The 19,051-nt window shown below is 46.9% G+C and overlaps 1 long non-coding RNA gene across 1 annotated transcript; it reads right to left on the bottom strand.

Moving 5' to 3' along the window:
- Positions 1 to 2,723: 2,723 nt before the first annotated feature.
- Positions 2,724 to 19,038, bottom strand: LOC141570210 (uncharacterized). The gene is made up of 3 exons (XR_012494196.2): positions 15,242 to 19,038; positions 5,427 to 6,854; positions 2,724 to 4,637 (listed from the first exon to the last, which is right to left on the bottom strand). It is a non-coding gene; the product is annotated as an uncharacterized LOC141570210 (long non-coding RNA).
- Positions 19,039 to 19,051: the final 13 nt, after the last annotated feature.

Raw genomic sequence — 19,051 nt, 5'->3', positions numbered from 1 at the left:
GGAAGAAAACATAAAAAACAGTGGGATTACATCAAACTAAAAAGCTTTTTCACAGCAAAGGAAACCATGAACAAAACAAAAAGGCACCTTACTGAATGGAAGAAGATATCTGCCAACGATACATCTGATAAAGGGTTAATATCCAAAATTTATTTAAAAAAAAACACTTTTACAACTCAACACCAAAAAAAAAAAAAAAACCCAATTAAAAAATGGGCAGATGGCATGAAGAGACATTTTTCTAAAGAGGACATACAGATGGCCAACAGACACATGGAAAAAATGCTCAAACTCACTAATCATTAGAGAAATGCGAATAAAAACCACAATGAGATACCACCTCACCCCAGTCAGAATGGCTGTCATCAATAGATCAACAAACAGCAAGTGCTGGTGAAGATGTGGAGAAAAGGGAACCCTCGTGCACTGTTGGTGGGATTGCAGATTGGTGCAGCCACTATGGAAAACAGTATGGTGGTATCTCAAAAAACTGGAAATGCAACTACCTTATGACCCAGTAATTCCACTCTTAGGTATCTATCCAGAGAAATCCAAGATGCTAATTAGAAAAAATATATGCACTCCTGTGTTTATTGCAATACTATTTACAATAGCCAAAACTTGGAAACAACCAAAATGCCCATGGGTAGACAACTGAATAAAGAAGCTGTGGTATGTTTATACAATCGAGTATTACTCGGCTAAAAAGAGGAATGCAATCTTCCCATTTGCTACGACATGGATGGACCTAGAGAACATTATGCTAAGTGAAATAAGTCAGATGAAGAAAGACAAACACCATATGATTTCACTTATATGTGGAATCTAAATAATAGAATAAACGAACAGACAAAACAGAGATAGACTCAGAGATGTAGAGAAAAAATTGATGGTTGCTAGATGGGAGGGGGTGGGGATCCGGAGAAGGTAAAGGGATTAGAAGCACAAATTGGTGATCACAATGTTGTCACAAGGATAGAAGTACAGTTTGAGGAATATAGCCAATAATGTAAAGATTTTGTAGGGTATCCGATGGACACTTGTATTATTAGGGAGACCAGTTCATGGACGGTGTAGGTGCCTGACCACTGTCCTGTACACCTGAAGTTGAAGCTGAACAATAATGAATGTCAACTATAATTTTATATATATATAGTCACAGGATGTGGGGTACAGCACAGGGAATAGAGTCAATAGAATCGTAACAGCTGTATATGATGTCAGAGGGGCAGTAGATTGAGGGAGGGGGTTATCACTTTGTGAGGGTGTAAATGTCTATTACATTGGTTTATACACCTAAAACTAAAAAAAAGAAAAACAATTCCTTCAATGTCCACTTCCCTGACCTTATGCAGCCTTGATGTTGGTGATGCTTTTAAGACTTGTTCCCCCAGTGTCTGACCATTGACTTTCAAATGTACGCATGGTAGTCTCACTTTGAAATGCAGAATTTGTCGTCATTGTGTCCGAGCTAAAACCGAGGACACAGCCTCACTTCAGAATGTGCCTGCGGTTTTGTGACATTTGGTTACTTCCTTTGTGCCGTCTCCCAACTCGCTGCTTCGCATGTTGACTGCATTCAAGCTGCAGTTTCACGCGTCTTGTGTTTTCATACAATTTATTTCAATGACTCCTTTTTAATTCATGTTTAAAATCTCCAACTAATTCTTTTTCACAAAAATGAGTTCAGATATCATTCTGTTTTTTTCCCATTGTTTTTATTCATTTGTAAATCAATTGTACCTCCAATGATCTCTTTAAATACCTTCAACATACTTACTTGGAAGCCTTTGCTTTTCTTTACATAAAGGCATGAATGATTTTCACCTACAGTCAATTTTTTTTCCAGGAGTTTATTTTCTTGGTTCTATTTCTTAGGGTTATATTCTCACATGCCTTTCTCAGTTTTATCTCCAAGCCAGATCTGAGGAGGTGAGCTCGGGGCTGTTTCCCCTTTATTTCTGCGTCTCTCTCTCTCCTCTTTCACCTTCCTGTCTCTTCCTCTCTGTGTCCATGTCTCTGTCTGAGGGTGTTGCCTCCTCTCTACCTGTGGGACAGCCAGGTCCAGGTCTTGTCACAGGATTCATGGGACATCCTGGCAGGGACACTGGAGACATAGCAGGCCCACCCATGAGGCCAGCAGGGATGGGCTCGGATCTTGGTCACGTGCTTCTGTCTGTTTGCTCTAGTGTCCCCAGGAGACGAGGGGTCAAGGACTCCACCTCACCACCTGGCTCCAGGCAATGGGCCTGGCTCTCGGTTCCATCTCCTACTATCTGGCAGGCGTCACCCCTTGTGTGACTGTGGGGAGACTAACCGGCCCTTGGAGTCCACCTCCTGCAGCGGCTGAGATCCCTCGCCCACTCCTGGCCCGGAGGCACGGATCCAGGTTTTGGAGCTTGCGTCTGTCTTTCCATTTTCTCTGATCGTTTCTACCATGCGCAGCAAAAGGGTTATTGTAACAAACTCACTACACCGCCTTGGTGGGAAGCCTCTGTAATTGCTGCTAAGTGATATGATTTTAAATGATTTGTATTTTTGTCTTTTATTCAGAATTTTTCAAGCAAAAGTAGATCATAAAGATTATGTAGCAAAATGAAGAATGCTTATTTTGTAGAATTAAGTAGAAAAGAGTAATACAGATTGATATGTAACAAGCAATAATTATGTATGTGTATGGACGAGGGTGAAGAGAGAACTTAGAAAAATTAAGACAATGTGACGGTGTTATAGGATTCTGGGTGAATTTCTCTTTGATATTTATTTGGACTCAAATGACAATAACAAAGAGTATATAATAGTTTGCTAGATGGAAGAGATAGAAAAATTAAGTAATAATTGTATTTAATAACTAAGTGATTTTTTTTTAATTGCAAGAAATAGGTCAAGTCTACAGGCAATTCAGATACCAATTAGAAGAATCTCAGCATTTGTAATGGAAAAAAAGAAGTAAACAGAAATATTAGCATTGAAAGAGGAAAAAGGCTTCTCAACAAAACAGCAGCTGAAGCCAGGGCTTCTGACAAGGCCCTGACCTGAGACAGCAACTACAGGTCCCTCCGGGACCTCGGCCTGGGCGCAGGGAGCCCAGGGTCATATAGAAGGGGAGGGGGGGAGACATCCTGGAGGAGGTGAGACCCACACTGAGTCATACAGGGCAGAGAACAGGCCTGAGAAGGTCTTCAGTCATTGAGCTGATCAGAGCCTTTCGCGGTGACAGCGGTGACACACAGCTCCTTTCCTCCCACTGGCAAATACTGGGGCTCCACTGTGGACATTTTAGATAACACACCCAGGAGGCAAGAGGGGCAGAGGCTCACCCCTGCTTGAGACCCCCTTGGCCTCTGGATGGCAATAAGGGTGGGACCCACCTGCCTGGGTGGTGGAGGGCGGGAGTCCAGGCCACCACACGCGCAGCAGCCCAGGTGAGGTTTTCCTGGGCTCTGCACACACTGTCACATGGCCGTTGGTCCATCAGATACAACAGTCCTGGGCCCTGCAGGTTTTTCTGCGCTGCCTCCCCATTCGGTGGCGGAAAGGACCTGAGCAGGAGCCTGGTTGGTTTGAACACAACACACGTGCGGTCCTCTCGGGCGTCAGCACCGGGAGTGAGGGGTGGGGTGTGCCCTTGCCAGTGTCCTGGTGGTCACCCTGCACGGGCCACGCTGCCTGGCTCGCCACAGGCCCCGTCTGCAGAGTGAGTGGGAGACCCCTGGTTGGCAAGTGGCCGGCACCTTCAGGTTGTGGCTGGTCCTGGGCGGCGAGGCTGCTGGCCAAGGTCACTCCCACCACTGAGCTCCCACGCCCGTCCTGACAGCTCGCGAACTGCTTTCCTGAACAAGGTTGGTGGAGCATTTTTGTTAAGATTTTGATTAAGAAGCTGTTCCCTTAGGGTACCCTCCGATGCCCCACTAAAGAATGGAGGTGTTTATCCTTATTCACCAAGGAAATGGGTTGTAAGGAGAAGAATTCCCCACAATTTATTCACACAACAAAACATTAATGAGCATTATTAAATTCCTTTTTAGTGTACGGAAAAAAATGCAAACAGTGATTTAATGAAGGATTTTGCTCTCAATGCTATTTTCCACCGTAACAAAGGGGACATCCTTATTATTCAGAAAGCAGTTGGACTGGGAGGAGAGGTTCTATAAACAGCCATTAGCATCTTAATTACACGATAATTCAAAAGACAGCTCCCCTGGAAAAAACTCTGGCCCATAAATCTTTGGTTCTCAAAGTCCAAGAAGTGAAACAGACTGAGGATACGTCCTGGGTAGGGCCAGGCAGACGGGGCTTCATGGCGTGGGGCCCAGGCTGCTTCTCCCCCGGATGGTGGTCTGGGAGGCCGCGGCCCAGCTCCAGGAGTGGTCACTGGTCCTGGCGGGAGGACCCTGGGCGTGTGCAAGCCAGGACCTGCCATGGTGACAGTGCCCCCTAGGGCTGGGGTGCGGTGCCAGCAGGAGCGAGGAGCGAGGTCCTCTGCGAGGTCGTCAGGACACGACTGGCCAGCAAGGGCTAGGCAGTCAGTTCTCCGTGCCGGTCGCCTCCAGTCTCGGAGCAAATCCTGGGATCAATCAGTGTCAGGTGAGAACCTTTCATCGGGCCTGGTAGACCTCACTCAAACCCACTTCTCCCTAAAGGGAAATGTATTTGCACAGTTGCAAGAAAAAAAAATAAAAGTGTTCCCTCAGGAGGACTCCTGGCTGAGAGACCGAGGGCTGACCCGCACTCTCTGCGGCCCCTCCACGACCCCACCGGGGACTCTGGGGGACTGGTCCTCAGGTAGGACCTCTCCTTGAGCGGCCTCTCGACAGCTCCAGGCAGATGTCCCACATGTGTGAGGCGCTGGTGAACAACCAGTGCTCCTTTCCAGTAATTTCTGCAAAAGCTCCAGCACTGGCTCATCCTGGAAGCGACCCCGGCTCCAGTTGGGGGTCCCGCCAACTTTGGCGCAGGGGAGGCACCAGCTCCCCTCAGAACACACTGGCAAGGAAAGGGGGCAGTTCCCTGCAGGAGAATCCAATCGGGACTGGGTGGAGCTGCCAGAAGCTGGGGGGCAAGGACTGGGCAGCAAAGGGTCTGCTGTCCCCTGCAGAGAGACCGATGCCCCCAGACTCACCAAGATCTGTGGCCTTGGCGTTCTCGTCAGTAAAGTGTCAGGAGAGCTCAGTGCTCAGAGGATACAGAACCTGCCCCATCGACATGAGGGCAGGACCCTCAGCCCCCTCAAATCCACCCCTCCTTTCTTCTCTTGTGGAGGCCACAGCCCTTCCCCTGAACCCCCAGGGCTCCAAAAATCAGGGTGAAACCGGTAATATTCCCCACCCCCAACTGTCACATAATAAACCGTGATAGAGAAGAGAGGTCACCTCAGTCAGTGTCCAGATAGAAGCACCTGGGGCACAGGTCCTGGAGATACTCACCTGAGGAGTGGGAGTGGGGGCTCCAAGCGCTGGGCCAGAGCAGACACCCAACCTGGGCCTGCAGCCGGGCGTCTGCAAGTCACGGTGGAGTCTGGGGTCTCGTGTCACCATGTTCTCTGTATGTATGACTGGCTTTTTCAAACCCCACATGGAAGTGAGATCATACGGTATTGCTTTGTCTGATTTATTTCATTTAGCAAAATGCCCTCAGTGTCCATCCATGGTGTTGCAATTTTCTTCTTTCTCGAGGCTGCATGACTCTCCACTGTATGTACAGACCATGCTTCCTCCATCCCCTCATCCGTTGCGGGGCAGCTGGGTTGCTTCCATGTCGTTGACCCTGCAGTGGAGACGGGGTGCGGACAGCTCCTCCCTCTTCTGAGCTCAGTCTCTTTCCACGCACACCCAGGGGTGGGATGCTGGATCAGAGGCGAGTTCTGCCTAATTTTTTGAGGCACCTCCTTATTAACTAATCTTATTGTGATAATCAGGTTGCAACACACACATACATAAAATCACGATGTTGTACACATTAAGCTTACACAACGTTACATGACAATTATAGCTCATAAAGCTGGAGAAAAGCCAGCAGAAAATTTAATCTTGTCTACAAGAAGGCCGCCCAGCCCGTGTAAGCCATCGGCCAGCGGTGACTTTCCTGGGGCTGGCCTAAGTCCGGGCGCCCTCCCAGCTTCCCGTCCACTGCTCACAGCTGCTCTGCTGCGCAGACAGGTGGGTAGACGGGAGAAAACATAACTTTAAATACTTCATGAAAGTGCTAAAAGAAGAACCACCTACACCCACGAGGGTGTGACAAAGGGACGCAGGGACAGCTGGAAGAGCCCCCCCAATGGCCACCGCCGGAAGCATTTGAGCAACAAAATAAACCACATAACATTGAATCGTAATCCTGTGTAAATGTCCATGAATCCATGCTAATCTAAGTAAATGACTGAATAAATCAATAAGGACGAGACAACTCTCCCATGCAGAAACATGCCGCATAATTTATAGATATCTGCCCTCGGGGGGTGTGGCATGACTCCCACCCTGAGGGTGACTTCCCGCCACAGAGGACGGGCCGGACTGAGAGGGAGCATAAGTTTGCAGTGGAGACACCTGACAGACACACCTGGGCCAGGTGACCACAGTCAACCTCTCAGTGATCGGTCACGCGGGCAGGATGAGCCCTGATGTGACGTGATGAGAAGGGCACTTGACCTCTGTGGGCTTCCTCCCCAAACTCAGTTTCATGCTGAGAAAAACAGCAGAGAAATCCCAGTTGGGTCACACCCGACAGTACACCTGCCCAGTCCTCTCCCAACGGTCAAGGTCATCAGGAACGAGGAAAGCCTGAGAAACGGTCACAGCCCAGAGAAGCCCAAGAAGACGTGACGACTGGATGTCGTGTGGGCTCTGGATGGAATCCTGTGACGACAAAAGCACAAGGAAAGGCGTTAGATGACACCTAAGGAGACCTGAAGAAAATACGCATTTTAGTTTAAACTAAGTTATCAGCACAACAACCGCTGCACCCACTACTAATCTAAGACGCTAACAATGCGGGGAGAGAGTGCTGGGTATATGCCAGCTCTGTATCCTCCCAATCTCTCTGTAAATCAAACTGTCCTAAAATGAAAGGTTGATTTTAAACAGCACTTAATAAAAGCAGTTTGGGGGAGAAAATTCTTCGTAACTGGTCAGCCTTCCAAGGCAGGGCTTGTGGCCACAGCCTCCCAGCACCGTCGCCCCACAGCAGCACCTGGATGGAGCCCAGCGCCCCCCACGCTGACACTGACACGTCCTCAGCTTCGCAGACAAACGAATGGGTCCACACCTTCCGACTTAGGGCCCCTGGTGGGAGGGGCAGGGAAAGGGAGGGGCCGCGCGAGCAGGAGGGGCTCACAGTACCGTCTGCATCTGTGTGTACCTGGAACCGTTCAAATGAAAATCAAAGAAAAGCAGGAGGGTGGCTGAGACATGCTGATCTGAGGCTGGAGATGACCAACGGTGGAGGCCTGGGCATGGGAGGCTGTGTGGGGCTCGCTCAGAAGCCCCGATGCAGGAGCGTACGAGGTGGTGAAGGGCTGGGTCATCGTCTTCCCAGATGGGGGACGATGCCATAAGTTCTGGGCCATGGAGAGGACTTTGGGCACAGCGGGTAGACTCTCAGGGCCCCGTGGCCTGGGATCCAGGGTGGGACGCAGGCCCTCTGAGATGCCCGGCTCTCAGGTTCAACAGGCCTGTTCTCTCTGATCCTCAGCTGTCTGACCATGGCAGCTGGGCAGCAGTGAGTGTGCTTTCTCACGGGTCTGCAGGCCAGCGGGGCGGGCCCATCCAGGCTGGGCTGGGCTGGGCTGGACTCAGCAGCGACAGCCATCCACCTATCTATTCCCCTCCACTCTTTTGTTTGTCTGTTTATATATCTTTATTTTCCCCTGGAATATTTTCTATTAAATCTCAGGCATCATGTTAATTTACCCCTCATCAATTCAGTAGGTGCCTCAAAAATAATGACATATGTCTTATAAAACCAGGATGCCGTAGCAAACCTGACACAATTGACAGCAATACCTGAATGTCATTTGATACCCAATGTACATTAAGATTTCTTCTGACCGCTGGTTTAGGACCACCACCCCCCCCCGGGGTGACGGCCCCACTCCTGAGCCCTCTCCCCTCTACACTCCAACCCCCGCCCCCTCACCTTTGACTCCTGGCCCTTTCTTCAGGACCCAACGTACCAAACATGCCCCTGGCGCCCCTTCTGACTGCAGGTTGGGGTGTCCTGCCCAGGGACCAGGCTTCAAGGCCCAAGTCCTGCCCAACAGTGAACAGACAGAAGCTTTTCACTTTCCAACCCTGCTGCTTCTTCCCATAGACACTGAAGTCCAATCCTGCCAAACAATCTGCTTTCCCTGGGCATCCCTCTGTCTCTGGGCCTTTGCACACGGCTTCCTCTCCCTTCAGTACCTTCATAGCATGTTATCTGCTCCGCGAAAACCTTCTCGTCCATTCCGGAACCACCCAGTGTCACCTGCTCTGGAGCCCGTCTCCTAGCTGACACAACAATGTGCCCATATAGTCCTGTGTTCCCTATTGACACACCTGTGGCTGCCCCAACACTGTGAAGACCCCTGCGGTGAGGGGCTGGGCGGGCCCTGTCTCTTCTCACCAGGACCCCACACAGGGAACGGTAGTTAGGACTGCCCCATTCTTTGAGTTTTGAGTAACTGAAAGGAGAACTATCTTATCACAGATTTCACAGGGTAAAACACTTAATTATGAAAAATACAAAAACGAAGAATTTTGCTTCTAAAAATGATGGAACAGCGAGCGAATATACCCTCTTGCCTGACTCAACCGAAAAATGACTGAAACATATGAAACAATGGTCTGCAAGATACTGGACATCAGGCAACAAAGGACAGTGATCTCTGAGAAATGGAAAACAAACTATGGACCCTATGCTTGCCCCAACCTGCCACCTGGAAAGAGCCCCCAGGCTGCAGGGCACAGAGGTGCAACCCAGTGGAACCCAGTGGACTCTCTGGGTTGAGGAGATGGAGCCAGAGTTCATAGAGACCAAATTGGTGAGAGACCACCTGCAGAAGGCCACAGAGGAGACACCTGTCCAGAGAGAGGCCTCCAAGGTCTTCAGAGGGCTCCCCGTGACTACCCAGCTGAGGGTTAATCAGTGTATGCATGTGGAAATCTGCCCAGGCCAGAGAAAGAGCCGCCCAAAGGATGAGATGAACCATCCCTGTTGTTCAGACAAGGCCAGGAAGAGTGCCCGTCCCCATGGTCCAGATGACAAAATCTCAAAGCCCATAAGAAAGGGTGGGGACTCAGACTCTGGAGATTTCCTTCATGGAGGGAAATAATTAGCCCAGACCATATACTACTCTGGTCCCACTTAAAGAAAAACATCTCAGAAAGCAAGACCCAGAAGGATCAAACTGCTTCCAAGTAAATTACCTGTAACCTAGAGCAAGGCTCAAGAATATTTACAGAACTACAAAGGTACCCAGCACCCAGCAAGGAAAACTCATAATGTCTGTCATCCAATTAAAAATCACCAGGACGCCTATGAAACAGGACATTTAACACATAACATAACGAGGAGATACTTGTATGTGGATCGGTTGAAACCGACACAGCAAGGACACAGATGTTAAAATAAGCAGACAAAGACATTTTAATAGTTGTTAAAACAGTCATCCATATGTTCACGGAGCTAACTGGAGACATGGAGATACTTTTCAACGGCCCAAAACGAAATGCTAGAGATAAACACGATAATGTCTGAGATGAAAACTACACTGACGGGTGTAATGGCAGATTAGAAATTGCTGAAGAAAAATTAATGAATTTGAAGACATAGTAATAGAAACTATTCTAAAGGAAACAGAGGGAAATAATTTGAAAAACAGAGCACTATTAAGCTGTGGGATAACTTTAAGCAGCGTGTAATAGGAGTCCGCAAGTAATACGAAAAGGAAAACTATTTGAAAAAATGGCTAACGTATTTTCAAATTTGATGAAAAACTGTGAACCCATAGAGCCAAGAAGCTCACAGAACACCAAGCACAGGGGAACCACACCAACACTCATCTTAGTGATCTTCTGAAACTACCAATAAAGAGAAAATGCAAAGGCAGCCAGAGAATAAGGACGTGTTACCTACAGAGATGACACAGAGGAACACACATTACAGAGGAACACACATTACAGAAGAACATGCATAAGGAAAACAGCAGATATCTTGTTGAAAACAATGCAGGAGAGAAGACAATGACACATCTTTAAAGCACTGAAAGGAAAAAAAATTAACAACAAAAACTCTCAACCTAGAATTCTATACTTAGATAAAAGAGTTTCTAAAATGGAAGTGAAATAAACTCTTAAAGACATTCAAAAGATGAAAAAAAATCCACTACCAACAGACCTGCTTTGCAGGAACTGTTAAAGGCAGTCCTTCAAGCAGAAGGAAATAATACCAAAAGGAACTACGGGTCTACTCAAATAAGGACATTAGAAATAGCAAATACAGGGGTTACTTACATTACAAATGAAGTGGTATAATAATATACCTTCATATAATATAATGAAGCTAGGCTGGGAGGATCAAACACTAATATAATAAAACAAAGAGTTATAGTTGATAAGCCTAAAAGTAAAATTGCATCATGAAATATTCAGTTAATTCATAGGAAGACAGAAAAAGAGGGAAATGGGAAAAAAGAACAAGTGAGATAAATAGAAAACATTTGGCAGTGTGGTGGGTGTAAATCTAACCACCTAAATCATCACATTAAATGTGATTCTCTACCTATCCAACAAAAAAGCAGAGATTGTCAGATTAGATTTTTTTTTAAAAGAGTCCCAACTGTATGCTATGTTAAAGTAATTAACCTCAATAATAAACACACACATTTGTAAAAGTAAAAGAATGGGAAAGATATGTTATATTAATGGAGTGGGTATATTAATTTCAGGCAAAGTTGATTTCATAGAAAAGTATAACTAGTCGTAAATATGGTCATTTTATAATAACAGAAGGATCAATTTATCAGGACAGAACAGTCCTGAACGGTCACGTACTTAATTACTGAATTTCAAGACACTTGGAGCAAACTGCAAGGCAAAACAGACAAGTCCACAATTACAGTCAGAGATTCCCACGCCTGTCCCTCCGTCATTGGCAGAACCAGTACGCAGATCAATGAGGGCTCAGATGATTTGAACACTGTACCAACCCGACGTGATCAAAGCATATGGAACATCCCACCAACAATGGCACGGCTCCCGTGCTTACGTGCACATGAAACATTAGCACAATAGACCATCTCCTAGGCACAAACAATCTCTCAGATTGTTTTAAAGGATTCAAGTCAGACAAAGTATGTTCATATCAACATAGACTCAAATTAGAAATGAGTAACGGAAAATATTTGGAAAATCTTCCAACAATTTAGAGACTAAATAATACACTTCTAAATAAGTCATGGTTCAAAGAAGAAATCCAAAGGGAAATGAGAAATTTTCTGGATGGGATGGAAATGAAAATACAGCTAAAGTCGTAATTGATATGATTTTCTCAGTAGAAACAGAAAAAGCATTTGGAAAATTCAATATCCATTTCTGATAAAACCCTTCAAAAGCTAAGTGTAGAAGGAACTTCCTCAACCTGAAAGAGCTTCCGTGCAAAACCTCCAGCCGACATCACGCACACCGGTGAGAGACTGGAAGTTTTCCTTCTAAGATCAGAAGTCAGACAAGAATGTCTGTTCCCACCACTTACGTTCAATGTTGTGCTGGAGGTTTCTGCCAATGAAATAAGGCAAGGGAAAAAAAAAAAAGTAATCCAGATTCAGAAGTCAGAAGTGAAACTATCTTTATTCACAGATGTCAGGACCGTTTACGTAGAAAAGTTGATGGAATCAACCAAAAAAGGTACTAGATCTAATATCTGAGTTTATCACGGCTGCAGGATACAAGATCAGTATAAAAAACAAATAGAATTCTATATATGAGGAACATTCAAATATTGAAATAAAAATGATTTAAAATAATACCCCAAATACCATGTAACATAGTACCAAAAATATGATACATATGGCAAAAGATGAGAAAGACCTGCACACTGAAAACTACAAAATATAGTTGAGAAATTCAATAAGACCCAAATGGAGAGACACACAGAGTCCCTGGGTTAGAAGATTCAATACCCTTAGGGACGATTATCCCCCACATTGATTTACATGTTACATGAAATCCCAATACAAATCCCAGCACGCTTCTTCATAGAAATTGACAGACTGATTCTAATATTCATATGGAAATGCAAAGGATTTGGAAAAGTCAAAACATTTTTTAAACAAAAAAAGATAAAAGTCTAGCACCACCAGATTCCAAGACTTCATATATAAAGCCACAGCCATCAGGACAGTGTGCATGCAGGTAGGTTAACAGACCAACGGTACGGAACAGAGTCCTAAATAGGCCCACCGAATATTGTCAACTGGCTTTCGACAAAAGTGCAGAGAAAAGTCGCTGGGAAACGATGATCTTTCAAACAAATGATGGCAGAACAACTGAGTATCCACATTCAGAAAAACTAAACTTGTGTCTATAACTCACACCATGTACAAAAATTAACTCAAGATAAATCATAAATCTAAACATAAAACCTAACACTATAGAACTTCTCGAAGGAAACATACCTGAAAAATTTACGGTTTGTTGCTAAGCAAAAATCTCTTAAATACGACACCAAAAAAGTGTAATTCATAGAACAAGAAGTTGATGAACTGGATTTGATCAAAATTAAAAACATCTGCTCTTCAAACAACATTGTTAGGAGAATGAAAATACAAACCACAGACTGGGAGAAAATATGTGCAAATTACATGCCTGATAGAAGACTTGTATCTAGAATATACAAAGAAACCTCAAAAATCAAGAAAAACAACAACTCAAAAAAATTGTGAGTACTTTACCATAGAAGTATTTATTTGCATATATACAAATACGCACATGAAAAGATTCTTAACATCACTAGTCACTAGGGAAACGCAAATTAAGATCCCATGAGCTCGCTGCTCGCACCCTTTAGGATGATGGCAGTTACAAAGGCACCACATTGAGACACGGTCAGAACACGGAGCATGCAGAACTCTCAGACACAAATGGCACAATCACGTGGGAAAGAGGTTCACCCCTCCATGAAAAATGAAGTACATGGCTGTGACATCATCCAGACATTCTACTCCGTGATATTTACCCATGAGAAATGGAAACGTGCGCTCATACAAAACTATATGCGTGCATGTTCATAGCAGCTTTATGTGTAATAGCCCAAACTGTAAACAGCCCTAATGTCCACCCAGGGGGGACTTTATGAAGAACTGTTGTCCCCATACGATGGAGCACTACCCAGCAGTAAAGAGGGACTGACTGTCTATTGATATGTACAGTGACATGGATGCATCGCAAAAGAATTTTACTGAGTGAAACAGATCAGACAAAAAGGAGGAAACACTGTGTGATTCCATGTTTGCAGATATCTAGGAAATGCAAACTAATGTGTAATGATAGAAACCACAGGTTGTCTGGCGATGGGGTGAGCAGGGAGGTGTGGGGTGGGGGGATTACCAAGGCCAGTGGAATCAGTTGGGGGTGACAGGTATGGACATGTTCATTCTTTCGATTGTAGTCATGTTTCCACGACATACACACCAAATGAATAAAATTGTCCACTTTAAATATGTGCTGCTTATTGCATGCAGTTTGTCTCCTGTGATGGTCAATGTTATGTATCAACAACAGTACTCAGCTGTTGGGTCCAACGTCAGTCTAGATGTTTCTGTGAAGCTATTTTTAGATGAGATTAACATTTAAATCAGTAGACTTTGTGTAAAGCAGATTACTCTCCATAATGTGGGTGGGCCTCGTCCTATCAGTTGAAGGCCTTAAGAGTGAATAGACTGAGGTCCCGCAGGAAGAGAGAATTCTGCCTCCAGACTGCCTTGGGGTTTGAGCTGCAGCGTCAATTCTTTCCTAGGTCTCCAGCCTGCCTGTCCTGCAAATTCAGGACCTGCCAGCTTCCACTGTCACGTGATCCAATTCTTTAAGATCTCTCTCTCTCTCTCTCTCTCTCTCTCATTGGTTCTGCTTTTCTGGAGAACCCTAACCACCTCTCCACAACTGTTAAAAATAACAACAGACACAAAAGGTGACACCCCTTATCTGTATGCCCACTGACTGCATATTTAATCTACAAAAGGAAAAATTGTCACCACATGATACATTCCATAGTTAAAAATAAAAGATTTGTCACATATGTGGAAGATTGTTAACACCTGTTATTGCCTTGTTTATACCTTTCTGTTTTCCACATTTCAAAAATTTTAGAGGAATTCATTCCAAAAATTAAGTGTTCATTCTTACTGGTCAATGACAAAAAGATGAATACACCAGGAGAAAACTTGGCAAAGGATGTAAACAGTTGATTCACAGAAGACGTTAAAATGACATATACATGAAAACTGTTGATGCTCATTAGATCAAATGAAAATAAAACAACAACAACTGTTTATCATCTAAGCAATTGTCCAAGATACTGGGACAATAATAATGGCCAGGCTGACCTGGGAAGGCTGACATACGTACTCTCAACTACCATCCAGAGGGGTGTAAGCTAATATAACATTTTTTTAGAATTTCATCCGGTAATACAGAAAGAACAAGGCCTTAAAATTTGACCTAACAATTCTAGTTCTACAATTTTTTTTCTACAAATAGCCATAACTATAGAAAAAGATTTAAGTATAAGCAATGCTCATTGCTCAAATGTTTAAAAGAAAGAATGAAACACTAGATATAGTCTAAATGTCCAAAAACTTTTTAAAAAATGATTGATTACATAAATGGTGGTATTTATGCATTATAGGCTTTCACAGTGCTGTGAAAACAATTTTCTGGAAGAATATACGATGCCATAAAATCATGTTCGCTCCATTCGAAGGAAACTGTTTACAACAGGTCTACATACTGAATATGCAAAAGAAGTGTAAAAGTTACTAACAAATGCTAAATGTGGTTAACGCTGAGTGGCAGAATGAGGGAACATTTTGTTTTTCTTCTTGTATCTCCATTTTCCAAAGTTTTCCCTAAATGAACTTAATTTAGTGTTGAGAGCCAGGGGAGCAGCAGGGCTTCCGAGCAGTCTGCAGCCCCGGGGCCTGCACCCACCCTTAGCTGCTAGGGAGGAGTGTCCGCTGCGTACCAGGGGATACACAGAGGCTACTCACCGGTATTAAGCTGCATGATAAGATGGGGAACTATTCTTCAAAATGACACACAGATGCCATCTTCCAGCTCCACGCAGGGCACGGGTTCAGGTGCTGAGAGCTGAGCCAGGCTGCCCCGCGGACCCTTCTCACCGCCTGTGTTGTGCTTCTACGCCGTGTGTCTCCTTCCACGCTGCAGCTTTTCAGTCCACCTGACAGCACTCAGGGAGTAGCTGATCTCATTGATTTTTGGGGTCTGTACCCTGCACCTGACCAGGGCTTGTCTCAACGGACACCACTGCCATCTTCCCGGTTTTTCCAGCCGAAGCCTGGAGCCATTCTGACACGTCTGTCATGATCCACAGTGTCCCAGTTCCTGGGGCCGGGCCATCGCGCCTTCTAAAAGAGGTCCTGAATCCACAGGTGTGGCCCCCTCCTCACAGCCACCTCCGAGAGAAGCAGCCAGCCCACCTGCTGCCAACTGCTGTCTGGCCCCTCTCCCTCCTACCTGCCCTTCCCTCCACAGCCACTGGTGTCTTTGCAAAGTGCATGTGGGAGATGAGTGTGGCAGATGCTAGGCCCTCAACAGGAAGTCTGTCATTCTTTCCGGAAGAAAGAATGGAGCAGGCCCACTACAGTCCACCCCTTTCACTGCCTACCACACACAGACCTATATATGTTCTTTACAAAACAGTGCAGCCTCCTTGCTGTCCCAATGGAGACATCCCAAAATCTCTCCCAGTTAAACACTCAGCCGGTGACAAAAGGACAGGGAAGTCAAGGTGGAGGCGTGGAGAGAGACCAGGAAAACCACACCGACGTTCTTCATTTTAAAAGCAGAGCAGGGAAAACGAGGAACAGAAGCTGATTCTTGCCACGACTTGCATCGAGAGCCTCGGCCCGCCACCCTCCTGCGCCCTACCTTCTCTGCAGCGTCTCCATTCCTGGTGCACTCTAGGGCCCCCTGAGCCATCCACGATGCCGGCCGCCCCTTCCGTGCGCCAGGTCTCAGCAGCCCAGGGACGATATCCTTGGTGTGGGGTGAGACCCACGGGTTTCCTCAAGGAGTGAATAATGACCATTCCTCCTTTGCTCGGCATGGAGGAAGGTCGTGCTGTGATTCTCTGATACACTTATAAGGGTTCCACACCGAACATTCTGTCAGTTCTGGCTGGTAACCAAAACCAGCCAATCAACAACAACACATTGTCACTGGGTGGTAGGGCTGGGATCCAGAACTCAGCTTCCCGTTTCCTAGCAACAGAATTCAGTGCTCTGCTCACCCCCCACCCTCAGTTTCCATCTTGGTCTCTCAGCAGCCCCCCAGAACCACCAGCAGACCCTTCCCTATGGGCTGCGTCTTGGCTGTGTCTTTGTAATTAGATCAGCGTTGCCCAGCGTCCCCTTGTCAGGAGGTCTCCATCTCACCTCTGATCCCACTTCCTTGCTCTTTCCCTCCTCACTGGGTTCCAGACGCTCCGCCATCCTGGGTTCCAAGTCATAAGCACCAAGGACCTTGTCGTTCCCTTTCCTCATCTCTGCAGGACTTTCAGTCCCCAACTTCCCACCTGACAAAGAGTCTTTGCTTGATCCAGCTTTAGGCAGGCTCCCGAACCTTCTCCTAGGCCCGTCTGTGCCCTTCGCGTAAGATCCAGTTTCAGCAAGAACCCTGCTAAGTCAGTTTAACCAGAACCTCCCATCCTCGACACGTGGTCACCCTTCATATCTGACCAGGAGGCTCCTCACCTGCCCCCAGGCCCCCCCAGGTGTGATGTCTGATCACTGACCTGCCTTCAGCCAGAATCTTATTGGGTCTGTTTAGCCAGAATCGCCCTCACCACTGATGTTTCCTCTTAGGAAATTACCATCCATTGCCCCCACCTGCTCCTTGCCCACAAATCCCCACTGGACCACACTGTGTTAAGAGCTGAGTCCAATGTCTCTCTTCCACTGCAAAATCCCATCACATTGGTCCCCATACATACGCCGATGGTCCTGGGTAGAGTCTGCCTTACCACCTTTAATACTTGATTTTTTTTTCTTTAACATGTCAGACCCCTAACGTTACAGCTGCAAAAATCTCATGGTCTGAGTTCCAAGACAGAGTAGGCCATTGGACTCACCATGCCCCTCCCTCTGCTGGGAGCACTGTCCCCAACCATCCCACCATCACCCTCCATCGTTTGGCCTGACAGCTTCAATTTATCCTCCCAAATTCAACAGAGACCCCATCTCTCCTGGAACAACATTTGTCAAACAAAGAAAATGACAGTAAACAAAATGACTGGGTGAGCAACCGGCATTTTAAGAAGTGATACTAGGACAGAATAGAAAACATCAGGGAAAACTGAGAGTATGTGTGTCATCTGGTGGGACTTTCATTTCCTATGTGTACGTGTGCGTGGTTTACGTATATGTGTGTGCTGTGTGTGACGTGTGTATCCTGCCCCCTCACACCCTCAGCACAGCTTGAGCAGCCCTGTGGGCAGCTGCGTGGTCCCTCAGAGGCTCGGTGGCCAGGGCGCAAGGTGAAGGGTGATGCGGGCAACCATCTTTGCTTCTCCCTGCTTTGTGAATCCAGTGGCTCCTGGGAAGGGGTTCCCAGCTCTCCCAAGACCTCATGGGGCTCTTCCGGGCTCCCCCTCCTCATGCAGAAGACCCTCTGAGTCCAGAAGGGCGAGTTTCTATTAGCGTGTCCACTAACCTGCAGACCCTCTGGGCCACAGGGCCATCTGATAAGCACCTGGCCTTGGAAGCTTGCCTGCTGAGGGAACATGAGAAGGAGGAGTGACAGTAGAGACATTGTAATGCAGGCACTCAGCTCCCGCTTCCCGCACAAGAACACAGGATATAGGGAGGCCAAAAGGGAGACCAATGGAGCCATAGATAGGGGAGTCATACCACTGTATTCTTGATGGTGGCTGGTCAAGGCACAAAAGCAAACATCCTCCAGTACCCCAATGCGGGGTCTTCCTGTACCCCAGTCTCACTGGCGGCTGGGCAAGACACAGGAAGTAACACTGCCATCTGCTTGCTCACCGCACTTGCCAGCCACAATCCGCGCTTGCTAGCTCAGCCACAGCAGTTACATCAGTGGCTAATGGCTCACTGGTTACAGCTGATGGCCACCCAGTCACAGCGGATGGCCATCTAATAACCGAGCCAGCACCTTTCCACGTGAGGTCGAGACCCTGGAAACTGCTCTCTGGGACTCTGTCTCTACAGACACTGACCTCAAAATATGCATTTTCTCCATCCTCAGCTTGTTTGAAGGAATGAACCAGTTTTGCAGATGATAATTAACTATGTAAATAAAATGAATTATAGCCTTGTTATTCTGCTCAGAAAATCCACCATAAAGGGACCCGCCCTGGACAAGGGAGTTTGGAGACACAAGACTGCTGCCTGGTGGGGTGACGGGCAAGGGGACAGCTCATGGAGGCCCAGGCGGTGAGCCGAGGTGGCGCCCGCAGAGGGACAGGGAGGTGCTCCTGGGGACAAGTGTCCCTGCCCGGCAGTGCCTGGCCCTCCTGGGAGCTGGACCTCAGCTGACTCTGCGCGGGTCTGAGGCTATGCTCTCCGTGGGCCTGGGTTCTCCACCGCACAGCCAAGAACAGGGGTCACTTCGGGGGAAAGGGTCCAAGGCACCCTATACTTGGATAAACTCCGGTGCCCACAGCTGGGATCCCAGCGCTGCAGGCTGGGCCTTCGGGCCACGCAGCGCAAGTCCACAAACTTCCGGCTGCCGTGGCCCGGCCTGCCCGCGAGGTACCCAGGCTGCGGGAGCGCCCAGCCGTCTCTGTCGCCATCCAGAGGCACGGCTCCGGCGTG

This window comes from Rhinolophus sinicus, chromosome 1 (genome assembly GCF_057876585.1).
Source record: "Rhinolophus sinicus isolate RSI-liver-muscle chromosome 1, RSI-T2T, whole genome shotgun sequence".
Taxonomy (NCBI): Eukaryota; Metazoa; Chordata; class Mammalia; order Chiroptera; family Rhinolophidae; genus Rhinolophus; species Rhinolophus sinicus.
The sequence above is the reverse complement of the archived record's forward strand: the minus strand, read 5'-3'. Positions and strand labels throughout refer to the sequence as shown.